This window comes from Pseudophryne corroboree, chromosome 3 (genome assembly GCF_028390025.1).
Source record: "Pseudophryne corroboree isolate aPseCor3 chromosome 3, aPseCor3.hap2, whole genome shotgun sequence".
NCBI lineage: Eukaryota > Metazoa > Chordata > Amphibia > Anura > Myobatrachidae > Pseudophryne > Pseudophryne corroboree.
In genome coordinates this window covers 732,337,073-732,354,944 of record NC_086446.1, presented here as the reverse complement: position 1 = coordinate 732,354,944, position 17,872 = coordinate 732,337,073, and the positions used below count along the sequence as shown (strand labels likewise).

General features: G+C 50.9%; 1 protein-coding gene across 3 annotated transcripts in view; it reads left to right on the top strand.

Annotated features, from left to right (window-relative positions):
- Nucleotides 1–16,094: 16,094 nt before the first annotated feature.
- MKI67 (marker of proliferation Ki-67) overlaps nt 16,095–17,872 on the top strand; it is an 82,091-nt gene continuing 80,313 nt past the window's right edge. The window contains exon 1 of one of the 3 annotated variants that reach the window (XM_063962217.1): nt 16,095–16,537. The gene's annotated coding sequence lies outside the window, so the exon portion shown is untranslated. Of the gene's footprint in view, nt 16,538–16,591; nt 16,752–16,799; nt 16,896–17,872 lie in introns of those variants that run through there. The other 2 variants (XM_063962216.1, XM_063962218.1) reach the window with 2 other exon arrangements.

Here is a 17,872-nt window from a genome sequence, read left to right as displayed (position 1 = left end):
CCTCCTGCTTCTTGTGCCACCCTGTCTGTTTACGTGGGTGACTGCCATGATGTTGTCCGACTGGATCAACACCGGCTGACCTTGAAGCAGAGGTCTCGCTAAGCTTAGCGCATTGTAAATGGCCCTTAGCTTCAGGATATTTATGTGAAGTGATGTATCCAGGCTTGACCCTAAGCCCTGGATATTCCTTCCCTGTGTGACTGCTCCCCAGCCTCGCAGGCTGGCATCCGTGGTCACCAGGACCCAGTCCTGAATGCCGAATCTGCGGCCCTCTAGAAGATGAGCACTCTGCAACCACTACAGGATGGATACCCTTGTCCTTGGCGACAGGGTTATCCGCTGATGCATCTGAAAATGCGACCCGGACCATTTGTCCAGTAGGTTCACTGGAAAGTTCTTGCGTGGAATCTAACGAATGGGATTGCTTCGTAGGAAGCCACCATTTTTACCCAGAACCCTTGTGCATTGATGCACTGAGACTTGGTTCGGTTTTAGGAGGTTCCTGATTAGCTCGGATAACTCCCTGGCTTTCTCTTCCGGGAGAAACACCTTTTTTCTGGACTGTGTCCAGGATCATCCCTAGGAAACAGAAGACAAGTTGTCGGAACCAGCTGCGATTTTGGAATATTGAGAATCCAATCGTGCTGCCGCAACACTACCTGAGATAGTGCTACACCGACCTCCAACTGTTCCCTGGATCTTACCCGTATCAGGGAATCGTCCAAGTAAGGGATAACTAAAATTCCCTTCCTTCGAAGGGATATCATTTCGTCCATTACCTTGGTAAAGACCCGGGGTGCCGTGGACCATCCCTTCGGCAGCGTCTGAACTGATAGTGACAGTTCTGTACCATAACCTGAGGTACCCTTGGTGAGAAGGGTAAATTTTGACATGAAGGTAAGCATCCTTGATGTCCCGAGACATCATGTAGTCCCCTTCTTCCAGGTTCGCAATCACTGCTCTGAGTGACTCAATCTTGAATTTTAACCTCTGTATGTAAGTGTTCAAAGATTTTAGATTTAGAATCGGTCTCACCGAGCCGTCTGGCTTCGGTACCACAATAGTGTGGAATAATACCCCGCTCCCTGTTGCAGGAAGGGTACCTCGATTATCACCTGCTGGGAATACAGCTTGTGAATGGCTTCCAAAACTGCCTCCCTGTCAGAGGGAGACGTCGGTAAAGCCGACTTTTGGAAACGGCGAGGGGGAGACGTCTCGAATTCCAATATGTACCCCTGAGATATTACCTGAAGGATCCAGGGGTCTACTTGCGAGTGAGCCCACTGCGCACTGAAATTCATTGAGAACGGGCCCCCACCGTGCCTGAGCTTGTAAAGCCCTAGCGTCATACTGAGGGCTTGGCAGAGGCGGGAAAGGGTTTCTGTTCCTGGGAACTGGCTGATCTCTACAGCCTTTTCCCTCTCCCTCTGTCACGAGCAGAAAAGAGGAACCTTTTGTCCGCTTGCCAAAAAAGGACTGCGCCTGATAATACGGCGTCTTATTTTGAGAGGCGACCTGGGGTACAAACGTGGATTTCCCAGCTGTTGCCGTGGCCACCATGTCTAAAAGACCGACCCCAAATGTTCCCTTTCAAAGGCAATACTTCCAAATGCCGTTTGGAATCCGCATCACCTGACCATTTTACTGGTAGACTTGGACAACGCACTTATACTTGATGCCAGTCGGCAATTATTCCGCTGTGCATCATGCATATATAGAAATGCATCTTTTAAATGCTCTATAGGCAATAATATACTATCCTTATCTAGGATATCAATATTTCCAGTCAGGGAATCCGACCATGCCAACCAAGCACTGCACCTCCAGGCTGAGGCGATAGCTGGTCGCAGTATAACACCAGTATGTGTGTAAATACCTTTTTGGATACCCTCCTGCTTTCTATCAGCAGGATCCTTAAGGGCGGCCATCTCATGAGAGGGTAGAGCCCTTGTTCTTACAAGCGTGTGAGCGCCTTATCCCCCCTAGGGGGTGTTTCCCAACGCACCCTAACCTCTGGCGGGAAAGGGTATGCAGCCAATACTTTTTAAGAAATTTGTTATCGGGGGGAAACCCACGCATCATCACACCTCATTTTATTTCTCAGATTCAGGAAAACTACAGGTAGTTTTTCCCTCACCGAACATAATACCCCTTTTTGGTGGTACTCGTATTATCGGAAATGTATAAAAACATTTTCCATTGTCTCAATCATGTAACGTGTGGCCCTACTGGAAATCACGGTTGTCTCTTCACCGTCGACACAGGAGTCAGTATCCGTGTCGGCATCTGTATCTGCCATCTGAGGTAAAGGCCGCTTTAGAGCCCCTGACGGCCTATGAGACGTCTGGACAGGCACAAGCTGAGTAGCCGGCTGTCTTATGTCAACCACTGTTTTTTTTATATAGAGCTGACACTGTCACGTAATTTTCAACATACATCCACTTAGGTGTCGACCCCCTAGGGGGTGACATCACTGTTACAGACACTCTGCTCCGTCTCCACATCATTTTTCTCCTCATACATGTCGACACAAACGTACCGACACACAGCACACACACAGGGAATGCTCTGATAGAGGACAGGACCCCACTAGCCCTTTGGGGAGACAGAGGGAGAGTATGCCAGCACACACCAGAGCGCTATATATATACAGGGATAACCTTATATAATAAGAATTTACTTACCGATAATTCTATTTCTCATAGTCCGTAGTGGATGCTGGGGACTCCGTTAGGACCATGGGGAATAGCATAGCGGCTCCGCAGGAGACTGGGCACATCTAAAGAAAGCTTTAGGACTATCTGGTGTGCACTGGCTCCTCCCCCTATGACCCTCCTCCAAGCCTCAGTTAGGATACTGTGCCCGGACGAGCGTACACAATAAGGAAGGAAGGTAAGACTCATACCAGCCACACCAATCACACCGTATAACCTGTGATCTGAACCCAGTTAACAGCATGATAACAGAGGAGCCTCTGAAAGATGGCTCACAACAATAATAACCCGATTTTTGTAACAATAACTATGTACAAGTATTGCAGACAATCCGCACTTGGGATGGGCGCCCAGCATCCACTACGGACTATGAGAAATAGAATTATCGGTAAGTAAATTCTTATTTTCTCTAACGTCCTAAGTGGATGCTGGGGACTCCGTTAGGACCATGGGGATTATACCAAAGCTCCCAAACGGGCGGGAGAGTGCGGATGACTCTGCAGCACCAAATGAGAGAACTCCAGGTCCTCCTCAGCCAGGATATCAATTTTGTAGAATTTTACAAACGTATTTGCTCCTGACCAAGTAGCTGCTCGGCAAAGTTGTAAAGCCGAGACCCCTCGGGCAGCCGCCCAAGATGAGCCCACCTTCCTTGTGGAGTGGGCATTTACAGATTTTTGGCTGTGGCAGGCCTGCCACAGAATGTGCAAGCTGAATTGTACTACAAATCCAACGAGCAATAGTCTGCTTAGAAGCAGGAGCACCCAGCTTGTTGGGTGCACACAGGATAAACAGCGAGTCAGATTTCCTGACTCCAGCCGTCCTGGAAACATATATTTTCAGGGCACTGACAACGTCTAGCAACTTGGAGGCCTCCAAGTCCCTAGTAGCCGCAGGCACCACCAATAGGTTGGTTCAGGTGAAACGCTGAAACCACCTTGGGGAGAAACTGAGGACGAGTCCTCAATTCCGCCCTGTCCGAATGGAAAATCAGATAAGGGCTTTTTCAGGATAAAGCCGCCAATTCTGACACGCGCCTGGCCCAGGCCAGGGCCAACAGCATGACCACTTTCCATGTGAGATATTTTAACTCCACAGATTTAAGTGGTTCAAACCAATGTGACTTTTGGAACCCAAAACTACATTGAGATCCCAAAGTGCCACTGGAGGCACAAAAGGAGGCTGAATATGCAGTACCCCTTTTACAGACGTCTGAACTTCAGGGACTGAAGCTAGTTCTTTTTGGAAGAAAATTGACAGGGCCGAAATTTGAACCTTAATGGACCCCAATTTCAGGCCCATAGACACTCCTGTTTGCAGGAAATGTAGGAATCGACCCAGTTGAATTTCCTCCGTCGGGCCTTACTGGCCTCGCACCACGCAACATATTTTCGCCAATTGCGGTGATAATGTTTTTGCGGTTACATCCTTCCTGGCTTTGATCAGGATAGGGATGACTTCATCCGGAATGCCTTTTTTCCTTCAGGATTCGGCGTTCAACCGCCATGCCGTCAAACGCAGCCGCGGTAAGTCTTGGAACAGACAGGGTCCTTGCTGGAGCAGGTCCCTTCTTAGAGGTAGAGGCCACGGATCCTCCGTGAGCATCTCTTGAAGTTCCGGTTACCAAGTCCTTCTTGGCCAATCCGGAACCACGAATATAGTGCTTACTCCTCTCCATCTTATCACTCTCAGTACCTTGGGTATGAGAGGCAGAGGAGGGAACACATACCCTGACTGGTACACCCACGGTGTTACCAGAGCGTCTACAGCTTATTGCCTGAGGGTCCCTGGACCTGGCGCAATACCTGTCGAGTTTTTAATCATGTGGAAGACTTCTGGGTGAAGTCCCCACTCTCCCGGGTGGAGGTCGTGCTGAGGAAGTCTGCTTCCCAGTTGTCCACTCCCGGAATGAATACTGCTGACAGTGCTATCACATGATTTTCCGCCCAGCGAAGAATCCTTGCAGCTTCTGCCATTGCCCTCCTGCTTCTTGTGCCACCCTGTCTGTTTACGTGGGTGACTGCCGTGATGTTGTCCGACTGGATCAACACCGGCTGACCTTGAAGCAGAGGTCTTGCTAAGCTAAGAGCATTGTAAATGTCCCTTAGCTTCAGGATATTTATGTGAAGTGATGTCTCCAGGCTTGACCATAAGCCCTGGATATTCCTTCCCTGTGTGACTGCTCCCCAGCCTCGCAGGCTGGCATCCGTGGTCACCAGGACCCAGTCCTGAATGTCTAATCTGCGGCCCTCTAGAAGATGAGCACTCTGCAACCACCACAGGAGGGACACCCTTGTCCTTGGTGACAGGGTTATCCGCTGATGCATCTGAAGATGCGATCCGGACCATTTGTCCAGCAGGTCCCACTGGAAAGTTCTTGCGTGGAATCTGCCGAATGGGATTGCTTCGTAGGAAGCCACCATTTTACCCAGAACCCTTGTGCATTGATGCACTGAGACTTGGCTCGGTTTTAGGAGGTTCCTGACTAGCTCGGATAACTCCCTGGCTTTCTCCTCCGGGAGAAACACCTTTTTCTGGACTGTGTCCAGGATCATCCCTAGGAACAGAAGACACGTCGTCGGAACCAGGTGCGATTTTGGAATATTGAGAATCCAATCGTGCTGCCGCAACACTACCTGAGATAGTGCTACACCGACCTCCAACTGTTCCCTGGATCTTACCCTTATCAGGGAATTGTCCAAGGAAGGGATAACTAAAATTCACTTCCTTCGAAGGAATATCATCATTTCGGCCATTACCTTGGTAAAGACCCGGGGTGCCGTGTACCATCCATACGGCAGCGTCTGAACTGATAGTGACAGTTCTGTACCATAAACCTGAGGTACCCTTGGTGAGAAGGGTACATTTTGACATGAAGGTAAGCATCCTTGATGTCCCGAGACATCATGTAGTCCCCTTCTTCCAGGTTCGCAATCACTGCTCTGAGTGACTCAATCTTGAATTTGAACCTCTGTACGTAATGGGCCCTACACACTGGCCGATATTTTGAAAGATATGAACGATCTCGTTCATAAATGAACGAGATCTCGTTCATATCTTTCAGTGTGGAGACTTAAGCGATGAACGATGCGCGTCCCCGCGCTCGTTCATCGCTGGTCTCCTGTCGGCTGTGCATGCAGGCCAATATGGACGATCTCGTCCATATTTGCCTGCACGTCTATGGAGCCGGGTGACGGGGGGAGTGAAGAAGCTTCACTCCCCCCGTCACTGCCCCCCCCGCCGCCGGGTCGCTCGTCGGCCGTATCGGCCGTCGGGCACCTCGGCCAGTGAGTAGGGCCCATAAGTGTTCAAAGATTTTAGATTTAGAATCGGTCTCACCGAGCCGTCCGGCTTCGGTACCACAACAGTGTGGAATAATACCCCGTTCCCTGTTGCAGGAGGGGTATCTTGATTATCACCTGCTGGGAATACAGCTTGTGAATGGCTTCCAAAACTGTCTCCCTGTCAGAAGGAGACATCGGTAAAGCCGACTTTAGGAAACGGCGAGGGGGAGACGTCTCGAATTCTAATTTGTACCCCTGAGATATCACCTGAAGGATCCAGGGGTCTACTTGCGAGTGAGCCCACTGCGCGCTGAAATTCATTGAGACGGGCCCCCCACCGTGCCTGATTCTGCTTGTAAAGCCCCAGCGTATACTGAGGGCTTGGCAGAGGCGGGAGAGGGTTTCTGTTCCTGGGAACTGGCTGATTTTTGCAGCCTTTTTCCTCTCCCTCTGTCACGGGGCAGAAATGAGGAACCTTTTGCCCGCTTGTCCACGAAAAGACTGCGCCTGATAATACGGCGTCTTCTCATGTTGAGAGGCGACCTGGGGTACAAACGTGGAATTCCCAGCTGTTGCCGTGGCCACCAGGTCTGAAAGACCGACCCCAAATAACTCCTCCCTTAATAAAGCAATACTTCCAAATGCCGTTTGGAATACGCATCACCCGACCACTGACGTGTCCATAACCCTCTACTGGTAGAAATGGACAACGCGCTTAGACTTGATGCCAGTCGGCAAATATTCCGCTGTGCATCACGCATATATAGAAATGCATCTTTTAAATGCTCTATAGGCAAAAATATACTGTCCCTATCTAGGGTATCAATATTTTCAGTCAGGGAATCCGACCACGCCAACCCAGCACTGCACATCCAGGCTGAGGCGATTGCTGGTCGCAGTATAACACCAGTATGTGTGTAAATACCTTTTAGGATACCCTCCTGCTTTCTATCAGCAGGATCCTTAAGGGCGGCCATCTCAGGCGAAGGTAGAGCCCTTACAAGCGTGTGAGCGCTTTATCCACCCTAGGGGGTGTTTCCCAACGCACCCTAACCTCTGGCGGGAAAGGATATAATGCCAATAACATTTTAGAAATTATCCGTTGTTATCGGGGGAAACCCACGCATCATCACACACCTCATTTAATTTCTCAGATTCAGGAAAACTACAGGTAGTTTTTCCTCACCGAACATAATACCCCTTTTTTTGGTGGTACTCGTATTATCAGAAATGTGTAAAACATTTTTCATTGCCTCAATCATGTAACGTGTGGCCCTACTGGAAGTCACATTCGTCTCTTCACCGTCGACACTGGAGTCAGTATCCGTGTCGGCGTCTATATCTGCCATCTGAGGTAACGGGCGCTTTAGAGCCCCTGACGGCCTATGAGACGTCTGGACAGGCACAAGCTGAGTAGCCGGCTGTCTCATGTCAACCTCTGTCTTTTATACAGAGCTGACACTGTCACGTAATTCCTTCCAACAGTTCATCCACTCAGGTGTCGACCCCCTAGGGGGTGACATCACTATTACAGGCAATCTGCTCCGTCTCCACATCATTTTTCTCCTCATACATGTCGACACAAAAGTACCGACATACAGCACACACACAGGGAATGCTCTGATAGAGGACAGGACCCCACTAGCCCTTTGGGGAGACAGAGGGAGAGTTTGCCAGCACACACCAGAGCGCTATATATATACAGGGATAACCTTATATAAGTGTTTTTCCCCTTATAGCTGCTGTATAGTTAATACTGCGCCTAATTAGTGCCCCCCTCTCTTTTTTAACCCTTTCTGTAGTGTAGTAACTGCAGGGGAGAGCCAGGGAGCTTCCCTCCAACGGAGCTGTGAGGGAAAATGGCGCCAGTGTGCTGAGGAGATAGGCTCCGCCCCTTTTTCGCTGACTTTTCTCCTGCTTTTTTATGGATTCTGGCAGGGGTTAAATGCATCCATATAGCCCAGGAGCTATATGTGATGCATTTTTTGCCATCCAAGGTGTTTTTATTGCGTCTCAGGGCGCCCCCCCCCAGCGCCCTGCACCCTCAGTGACCGAAGTGTGAAGTGTGCTGAGAGCAATGGCGCACAGCTGCAGTGCTGTGCGCTACCTTGTTGAAGACAGGACGTCTTCTGCCGCCGATTTTCCGGACCTCTTCTGCCTTCTGGCTCTGTAAGGGGGCCGGCGGCGCGGCTCTGGGACCCATCCAAGCTGGGCCTGTGATCGTCCCTCTGGAGCTAATGTCCAGTAGCCTAAGAAGCCCAATCCACTCTGCACGCAGGTGAGTTCGCTTCTTCTCCCCTTAGTCCCTCGATGCAGTGAGCCTGTTGCCAGCAGGTCTCACTGAAAATAAAAAACCTAAACTAAAACTTTCACTAAGAAGCTCAGGAGAGCCCCTAGTGTGCACCCTTCTCGTTCGGGCACAGAGATCTAACTGAGGCTTGGAGGAGGGTCATAGGGGGAGGAGCCAGTGCACACCAGATAGTCATAAAGCTTTCTTTAGATGTGCCCAGTCTCCTGCGGAGCCGCTATGCTATTCCCCATGGTCCTAACGGAGTCCCCAGCATCCACTTAGGACGTTAGAGAAAAGTGTTTTTCCCCTTATAGCTGCTGTATGTTTTAATACTGCGCCTAATTAGTGCCCCCCTCTCTTTTTTCTGTAGTGTAGTGACTGCAGGGAAGAGCAGGAAGCTTCCCTCCAACTGAGCTGTGAGGGAAAATGGCGCCAGTGTGCTGAGGAGATAGGCTCCGCCCCCTTTACGGCGGCCTTATCTCCCGGTTTTTTGTATATTCTGGCAGGGGTTAAATGCATCCATATAGCCCAGGAGCTATATGTGATGTATTTTTTGCCATGTAAGGTATTTCTGTCATGTTTTATTGCGTCTCAGGGCGCCCCCCCCAGCGCCCTGCACCCTCAGTGACCGGAGTGTGAAGTGTGCTGAGAGCAATGGCGCACAGCTGCAGTGCTGTGCGCTACCTTATGAAGACAGGAAAGTCTTCTGCCGCCGATTTATGGACCTCTTCTTGCTTCAGCATCTGTAAGGGGGCCGGCGGCGCGGCTCCGGGACCCATCCATGGCTGGGCCTGTGATCGTCCCTCTGGAGCTAATGTCCAGTAGCCAAGAAGCCCAATCCACTCTGCACGCAGGTGAGTTCGCTTCTTCTCCCCTTAGTCCCTCGATGCAGTGAGCCTGTTGCCAGCAGGTCTCACTGAAAATAACAAACCTAAACTAAAACTTTCACTAAAAAGCTCAGGAGAGCCCCTAGTGTGCACCCTTCTCGTTGGGCACAGAAATCTAACTGAGGCTTGGAGGAGGGTCATAGGGGGAGGAGCCAGTGCACACCAGTTAGTCCTAAAGCTTTCTTTAGATGTGCCCAGTCTCCTGCGGAGCCGCTATTCCCCATGGTCCTTACGGAGTCCCCAGCATCCACTTAGGACATTAGAGAAAATCCTATTTTCTCATACGTCCTAGAGGATGCTGGGGACGCTTCAAGAACCATGAAGTTTATACCAAAGTTCCAGAATGGGCGGGAGAGTGCGGATGACTCTGCAGCACCAAATGACCAAACATGAGGTCCTCATCAGCCAAGGTATCAAACTTGTAAAATTTTGCAAAAGTGTTTGAACATGACCAAGTAGCTGCTCGGCAGAGTTGTAATGCCGAGACCCCCCGGGCAGCCGCCCAAGACGAGCCCACCTTCCTGGTAGAGTGGGCCTTCACCGATTTCGGAAACGGCAATACAGCCGTAGAATGAGCATTCCGAATCGTAGTGCAGATCCAGCGCGCAATAGTCTGCTTGGAAGCAGGAGCCCAATCTTGTTGGGCGCATACAGGACAAACAGAGCTACTGTTTTCCTCTGTTGAGCCATCCTAGCGACGTAAATCTTTAAAGCTCTAACCACATCGAGGGATTTTGACTCAGCGAAGGCGGCAGTAGCCACAGGCACCACAATAGGTTGGTTCATGTGGAACGATGAAACCACCTTCGGTAGAAACTGTTGACGAGTCCTTAACTCTGCTCTATCTTCATGGAAGAAGATTAAATAAGGGCTCTTGTGAGACAATGCCGCAGCATGACCACTTTCCACGTGAGAAATTTCAACTCTACTGTCTGCAAAGGTTCAAACCAATGTGATTGAAGGAACCGCAACACCATGTTAAGATCCCATGGCGCCACTGGGGGCACAAATGGAGGTTGGATGTGTAGCACGCCTTTCACGAAAGTCTGAACTTCCGGAAGGGAGGCCAATTCTCTTTGAAAGAAAATTGATAAGGCCGAAATTTGCACTTTAATGGAGCCTAACTTTAGACCCATCATCCACACCTGCTTGCAGAAAATGGAGAAACCGGCCTAGCTGAAATTCTTCCGTAGGAGCCTTCTTGGATTCACATCAAGACACATTTTCTCCAAATACGGTGATAATGTTTCGCCGTTACTTCTTTTCTAGCCTGAAGAAGCGTGGGAATGACTTCACTGGGAATACCCTTTCGGGCTAAGATCCGACGTTCAACCGCCAAGCCGTCAAACGAAGACGCGGTAAGTCTTGGAACACGCACGGCCCTTGCTGTAACAGATCCTCTCGTAGAGGAAGAGGGCAGGGATCTCCCATGAGTAATTCCTGAAGATCTGGATACCAAGCCCTTCTTGGCCAGTCCGGAAAAATGAGGATCGCCTGAACCTTTGTTCTTCTTATGATCTTTAGCACCTTTGGAATGAGTGGAAGCGGAGGGAACATGTACACCGACTGAAACACCCATGGTGTCACCAGGGCGTCCATCGCTATTGCTTGAGGGTCTCTTGACCTGGAACAATATCTCTGACATTTCTTGTTGAGGCGAGATGCCATCATGTCTATTTGAGGAGTTCCCCAAAGACTTGTCACTTCTGTGAAGACCTCTTGATGAAGACCCCACTCTCCCGGATGGAGATTGTGTCTGCTGAGGAAGTCTGCTTCCCAGATGTCCACTCCTGGAATTAATATTGCCGACAGAGCGCTTGTATGTCTTTCCGCCCAGCGGAGAATCTATGTGGTCTCTGCCATTGCCGCTCTGCTCTTTGTGCCGCCCTGGCGGTTTATGTGCCCAACTGCTGTTATATTGTCCAACTGGATCAGGACGGGCAGGTTGTGAAGACGTTCCGCTTGAAGAAGGCCGTTGTAAATGGCCCTTAACTCTAACACGTTTATGTGTAGATCAACTTCCTGGCTTGACCATCTTCCCTGGAAAGTTTCCCCCTGTGTGACTGCTCCCCAGCCCCGGAGACTCGCATCCGTGGTCACCAGTATCCAATCCTGGATCCCGAACCTGCGTCCCTCTAGGAGGAGAGAGCTTTGGAGCCACCACAGGAGTGCGATTCTGGACCTGGAGGACAGGATTATTTTCCGGTGCATGTGCAAATGGGATCCGGAGCACTTGTCCAACAGATCCTACTGAAACACCCTGGCATGGAACCTGCCAAAAGGGATGGCCTCGTAGGCCGGCCGCCACCATCTTCCTTAGAACTCGAGTGCATTGATGGATTGACACTCTTGCCGGCTTCAGAATTTGTTTGACAAGACTCTGAATTTCCAGAGCCTTCTCTTCTGGAAGAAAAACTGTCTGTAGTTCTGTGTCCAGAATCATTCCCAAAAACGAGTCTTTTTGTCAGAGTCAACTGTGACTTTGGCAAGGTCAGGAGCCAACCATGCTGCTGCAGAACCGTCAGGGAAATCGTAATGATCTGCAGTAATCGATCCCTGGATCTCGCCTTTTTTAGGAGATCGTCCAAGTACGGGATAAATGTGACTCCTTGCTTGCGCAGGAGAACCATCATTTCCGCCATAACTTTGTTGAAAACTCTCGGAGCCGTGGACAGACCAAACGGCAAGGTCTGAAATTGGTAATGACAATCATGAATAGCAAACCTCAGGTAAGCCTGATGCTGAGGATATATGGGGATGTGTAAGTAGGCATCCTTTATGTCGACCGACACCATAAAATCCCCTTCCTCCAGACTGGATATCACTGCTCGGAGAGATTCCATCTTGAATTTGAATTTTTTCAGATAGAAATTTAGGGATTTTAGGTTCAGAATTGGTCTGACCGAGCCGTCCGGCTTCGGGACCATGAACAGGCTCGAATAAAAGCCTTCTCCCTGTTGTGACGGGGGCACCTTGATAATGACTTGATTTTGACACAGCTTTTGTATTGCATCGCATACTACCTCCCTGTCTGGGAGAGAAGCTGGTAAGGCCGATTTTAAAAATCTGTGAGGGGGAACGTCTTGAAACTCCAGTTTGTACCCTTGGGGCACTATTTCTAATACCCAAGGATCCAGGGCCGAACGAGACCAGACTTGACTGAAGAGTTGGAGACGTGCCCCCACCGGTGCGGACTCCCGCAGAGGAGTCCCAGCGTCATGCGGTGGATTTGCCAGAAGCCGGAGAGGACTTCTGCTCTTGGGAACCTGCCACAGCTGGTGACCTTTTTCCCTTTCCTCTTCCCCTAGAAGCAAGGAAGGAAGACCCTTGTCCTTTTTTGTATTTATTGGGCCAAAAGGACTGCATCTGATAGTGGGGCGTTTTCTTTTGTTGCGCAGGAACATAAGGTAGAAATTATGACTTACCCGCGGTAGCCGTAGATACCAGGTCAGCGAGACCGTCACCAAACAAAACACTACCTTTATACGGCAGAGACTCCATAGCCTTCTTAGAGTCAGCATCAGCATTCCATTGATGAATCCACAATGCTCTCCTAGCTGAGACTGCCATGGCATTGGCCCTTGATCCCAAAAGGCCGATGTCCCTTGCAGCTTCCTTTAGGTAGGCTGCAGCGTCCCTGATATGACCTAGTGTCAAGAGAACGCTTTCCCTATCCTGGGTATCTATATCAGATGACAAGTTATCTGCCCACTTTTCAATACCGCTACTCACCCATGCCGATGCGACGGCAGGTCTGAGTAGCGTACCCGTAGTGACATAAATGGATTTCAACGTATTTTCCTGCTTACGATCAGCAGGATCCTTTAGGGCTGCTGTGTCAGGGGATGGAAGCGCTACCTTTTTGGACAGCCGTGATAAAGCTTTGTCTACCGCGGGGGGGTGACTCCCACTTATCCTTATCCCCAGAGGGGAACGGATATGCCACTGGAATTCTCTTGGGAATCTGAAATTTCTTGTCAGGATTTTCCCAAACCTTTTCAAAAAGCGTGTTCAGTTCATGAGAGGGAGGAAATGTTACCTCAGGTTTCTTTCCTTTATACATACAGACCCTGGTATCAGGAACAGCAGGGTCTTCCGAGATATGTAACACGTCTTTTATCGCCACAATCATGTATTGAATGCTCTTAGCCAGTTTAGGATTTAATCTGGCATCACTATAGTCGACACTGGAGTCAGAGTCCGTGTCGGTATCTGTATCCGCTATCTGGGTAAATGAATGCTTTTGTGACCCCGAGGGGGTCTGGACTTGTGATAATACATCCTCCATGGATTTTTTCCATGCCTGATTCTGAGACTCAGATTTATCCAATCTTTTATTCAATAGAGCCACATTTGCATTCAAAACGCTCAACACATTTACCCAATCAGCAGTCGGTGGTGCCGACAGGGTCACTCTCACAGCCTTTTGTCCCCACTCCAGCCTCCTCCTGGGAAGAGCACTCAGCCTCAGACATGCCGACACACGTGTACCGACACCCACAACCACACTGGGGCTATAGGGGACAGACCCACAGTAAAGTCTGTCAGAGAAACACAGGGAGTTTGCCAGCTCACAACCCAGCGCCTATCCCGGTTCTGAAACGTTATAAACAATGCCTCAGACCTGTTAGCGCTTTTATTATCAATAAACCAGCACCAAATTAAGTGTGCCCCCCCCCCCTTTTCACCCTGTTACTTGTACAGCAGTGTAGGAGGACAGGACCAGCGTCTCTGCAGCTCTGTGAAGAGAAAATGGCGCTAATGAGAGCTGTGAGGGCTAAGCCACGCTCCCTTAATGGCGCGCTTCAGCCCCGCTAATTTTTAAATATTTATACTGGCGGGGGTTCGGATTTAGTGCCCAGGCACTTAATACCACTCTTGAAATGAGGATTTATGCTGCCCAGGGCGCCCCCCCTCTGTAGTGCCGCTGTGTGCGTAGGAGCATGGCGCGCTGTGCGGTACCTCAAAGCCGTCACTGAAGTCTTCTGACTTCTGGCTCTGCAAAGCGGGTGACGGCGGGCTCCAGGTACGAGCATCTAGGCGTACCTACCGATCAGACCCTCAGGAGCTAATGGTGTCCTGTAGCCTAAATAGCAGAGCCTTGAAACTCACAGAAGTAGGTCTACTTCTCTCCCCTAAGTCCCACGATGCAGGGAGACTGTTGCCACCAGTGCTCCCTGAAAATAAAAAACCTAACAGAAGTATTTTTCAGAGAAACTCAGGAGAGCTCCTCAGAGTGCACCCAGTCTCACTGGGCACAGAATCTAACTGGAGTCTGGAGGAGGGGCATAGAGGGAGGAGCCAGTTCACACCCATTCAAAGTCTTAAAGTGCCCATGTCTCCTGCGGATCCCGTCTATACCCCATGGTTCTTGAAGCGTCCTCAGCATCCTCTAGGACGTATGAGAAATCTTGGTTTTGTAGTTCTATGCCTTGAAAGCTGCAAGCAGCTAACCTAATCGAGCTAGAGCAGGCCTGGCCAACCTGTTGCTCTCCAGCTGTTGTGAAACTTCACATCCCAGCATGCCCTGCCACAGTTCTTGCATTCCCTAATAACAAAACAGTTGTGTCTATGTTCCCTTTGTGATAAGGACCTGGAAGTGACAGAACAAGAGGGCAGTAGATAACTTCCGCCCTTACAGCACCTAAATGTTTTCTCCGTTCATTTGAGGTAATTTTTTTTTTTTGTCTATGCACCATTGGAGCCTCGCGGGATCGCTTCACTCGCCACGCTTTGGGATCGGTGTCTCGCTCCGCTTGCCACAGGCTACTATTCCAAATAGTTTGTGACATGGACCCAGGGGCTTATGGGAAAGGTCCTCTCCACAAAGTGAAACTAGAATCTACCATAACAAAAACTGTGGTAGGGTATATTGGGACATGTAGTTTCTAGAGATGAGCGGATTCGGTTTTACTCGGTTCTCAAAACCGAATCTTATTGGCTATCCAAAACACGTGACATCCGTGAGCCAATAAGATTCGGTTTTGAGAACCGAGTAAAACCGAGTAAAACCGAATCCGCTCATCTCGTTTCACAATAGCTGGAGAGCCACAGGAGCTATTAAATCTTTTTTTATGGGCATCACCGCAAATTGTAATTTTTAATTGGATCTTTGCGTTTGGTGCACACTCTCGTGCAACAGATGAGAATTGCGATTGATTGGCCACCACAGAATTATCCATCATCTGGTTCACAGCGCCCAGCTAACCCATTTTATTGCCTGGTTGGTTAATGCTATAAGCCATAGTGTGGAAAAATGCAACTTCTGTCTTTAGGTCAACACTCATTAGGTCAACCATTATTGGTCGACATGGTCACTAGTTTGACATAAAAGGGTCGACATGGGTTTTTCACATTTTTTTCCATTTTCATACTTTACGATCCAAGCGGAATACGGTTGGAAATAGTAAACTATGCCGAGTGCAGCAGAGCGAGGCACCTTGACCAAAGCATGGTGAGGGAACATGGTGTACTAATTGGGGTTCCTGGTCACTTAATGAAGAAATCGACACAAAAAAATCCCCAAAACTCATGCCGACCTAGTCACTGCAGCTATCACAAGTGGTGAGTTATCATTGAATGGACCCCTCTACACGTGTGTAAATTGTTTCTTTTCGCTCCAAAATATATATATATTTATTTTACACACACTTTACACGTGTCAAAATAAACTTTAGCACGTTAAAACAAGGGACAGGGGCTCCACGTCCTTAGTGCTTGTTGTTGCATGTTGGATAACGCTGCACAATAAGGACACGTGCTCCTGCTGAGACCAGTCTCTTCCATGCGGACAATGACAGCCGCACAGCAAACCAGTAACGTCGGGACTAAGTCACGGTCCCCTAACGCCTCACGTAAAACGTCTTTGCGTGACCACCTTTTATCCCTGCACACAACCAGACAGCCCTGTCCCCGCCACTGCTGAGGGGGTGGGGGGTTGTTGCGGCCCCGTCTCCCCGACAGCTGGTACTCGTTTGCCGCCATAATGGATCGCGCTCACTCACTTCTCGTCATCATCATATTCTTTGTCTGAGGGGACTGCGCGCTTCCCCCCTCCCTTCCGCTCGTCTGCCCCTGCCCACCGCCGTCTCGGATTGGCTGCCGTGCCGCTCACGTGCCCGCCCCCGGCCAATAGCCGTCCTTCGCGCTGTTTTTTGAAACACTTTCAAACTTCATAAATATTCATGGTATTCGTGCGCCTCGCGTGAAATAGTCCGGCCAGGAACGCCGCTTCCCGTTCTGAGATTCGTCTTCCTCCGTTGCGTCGCGTCCCACCGTGGAAGGAGGGTCTGGGTTCGCAGTAGAGACACTGGGGACACGGGGTCGCGGTGAAGTTTCGCTGTGGCAGAGAGCGCCGTGCAGGTGAGTGAGCCGGCGGAAGGATACTGAGTGGCAGTGTGGTGATCGCAGTTTGGCGCTGACTGAGGTTCGCGCCTGCGCAGTGTGTGCACCGCGGAGGCGCCGATTCGTCAGTAACGGACGCGGCAGACTGAGCGCTGCTGTTGCTGGAACCCTCCGCTCCGGCTTCCTCCGACCGTCCCCGGGCTCATGGACTGAGCGCCCCGCCTCTCCAAAGGTCAGTGTCCCCGCCGCAGCGACGAGAGCCGGCCGGTGTGTGCGCGGTCTGTTTCTCCCGCCATCTCCCTGTGTTCGTGAAGAGTAGTTGCCGCTGGCTGCCTGCTCACTCCGTGCGTGCCGTATGGGCTCTGCCAGCGAGGAGGTTCGCACTGTGCCGGGGTGTAAGGGGAGGGGGGGCAGTTACTGCGTGTGCCCGGTGTTTAAGGGGAGGGGGCAATTACTACGTGTGTGCGCCCGGGGTAAATGGGGAGTGGGTCCGTTACTGTATGTTTACCCGGCGTGTAGTAGGAGGCGAGCATTTACCCGGGGCTTAAAGGGGTGGTGCGGGGTGATGTTTGTTGGAGATAGGCAGCTGCTGTGTGTGTGTACCTAGGGTATGAGGTGGGCAGCTGCTGTGTGTGTGTACCCAGGGTATGAGGTGGGCAGCGGCTGTGTACCCAGGGTATGAGGTGTGCAGCGGCTGTGTACCCAGGGTATGAGGTGGGCAGCGGCTGTGTACCCAGGGTATGAGGTGTGCAGCGGCTGTGTACCCAGGGTATGAGGTGGGCAGCGGCTGTGTACCCAGGGTATGAGGTGGGCAGCGGCTGTGTACCCAGGGTATGAGGTGGGCAGCGGCTGTGTACCCAGGGTATGAGGTGGGCAGCGGCTGTGTACCCAGGGTATGAGGTGGGCAGCGGCTGTGTACCCAGGGTATGAGGTGGGCAGCGGCTGTGTACCCAGGGTATGAGGTGGGCAGCGGCTGTGTACCCAGGGTATGAGGTGGGCAGCTGCTACTGTGTGCGCGCCCGGGGTATGAGGTGGGCAGCTGCTACTGTGTGCGCGCGCCAGGGGTATGAGGTGGGCAGCTGCTGTGTCCGCGCCTGGGGTATGAGGTTGGCAGCTGGGCTATGAGGGGGCCACCTGCTGTATGTGCGCCTGGGATATGGCATCTGGGGTATGTGCCTGGGCAACGAGGTGGGCTGCGGTGTGCGCCCGGGGTATGAGGTGGGCACCTGCTATGTGTGTGCGTGCGCCCGGGGTATGAGGTGGGCAGCTGCTATGTGTGTGCGTGCGCCCGGGGTACGAGGGGGTCAGCTGCTGTGCGTGCGCCTGGGGTATGAGGTGGGCAGCTGCTGTGTG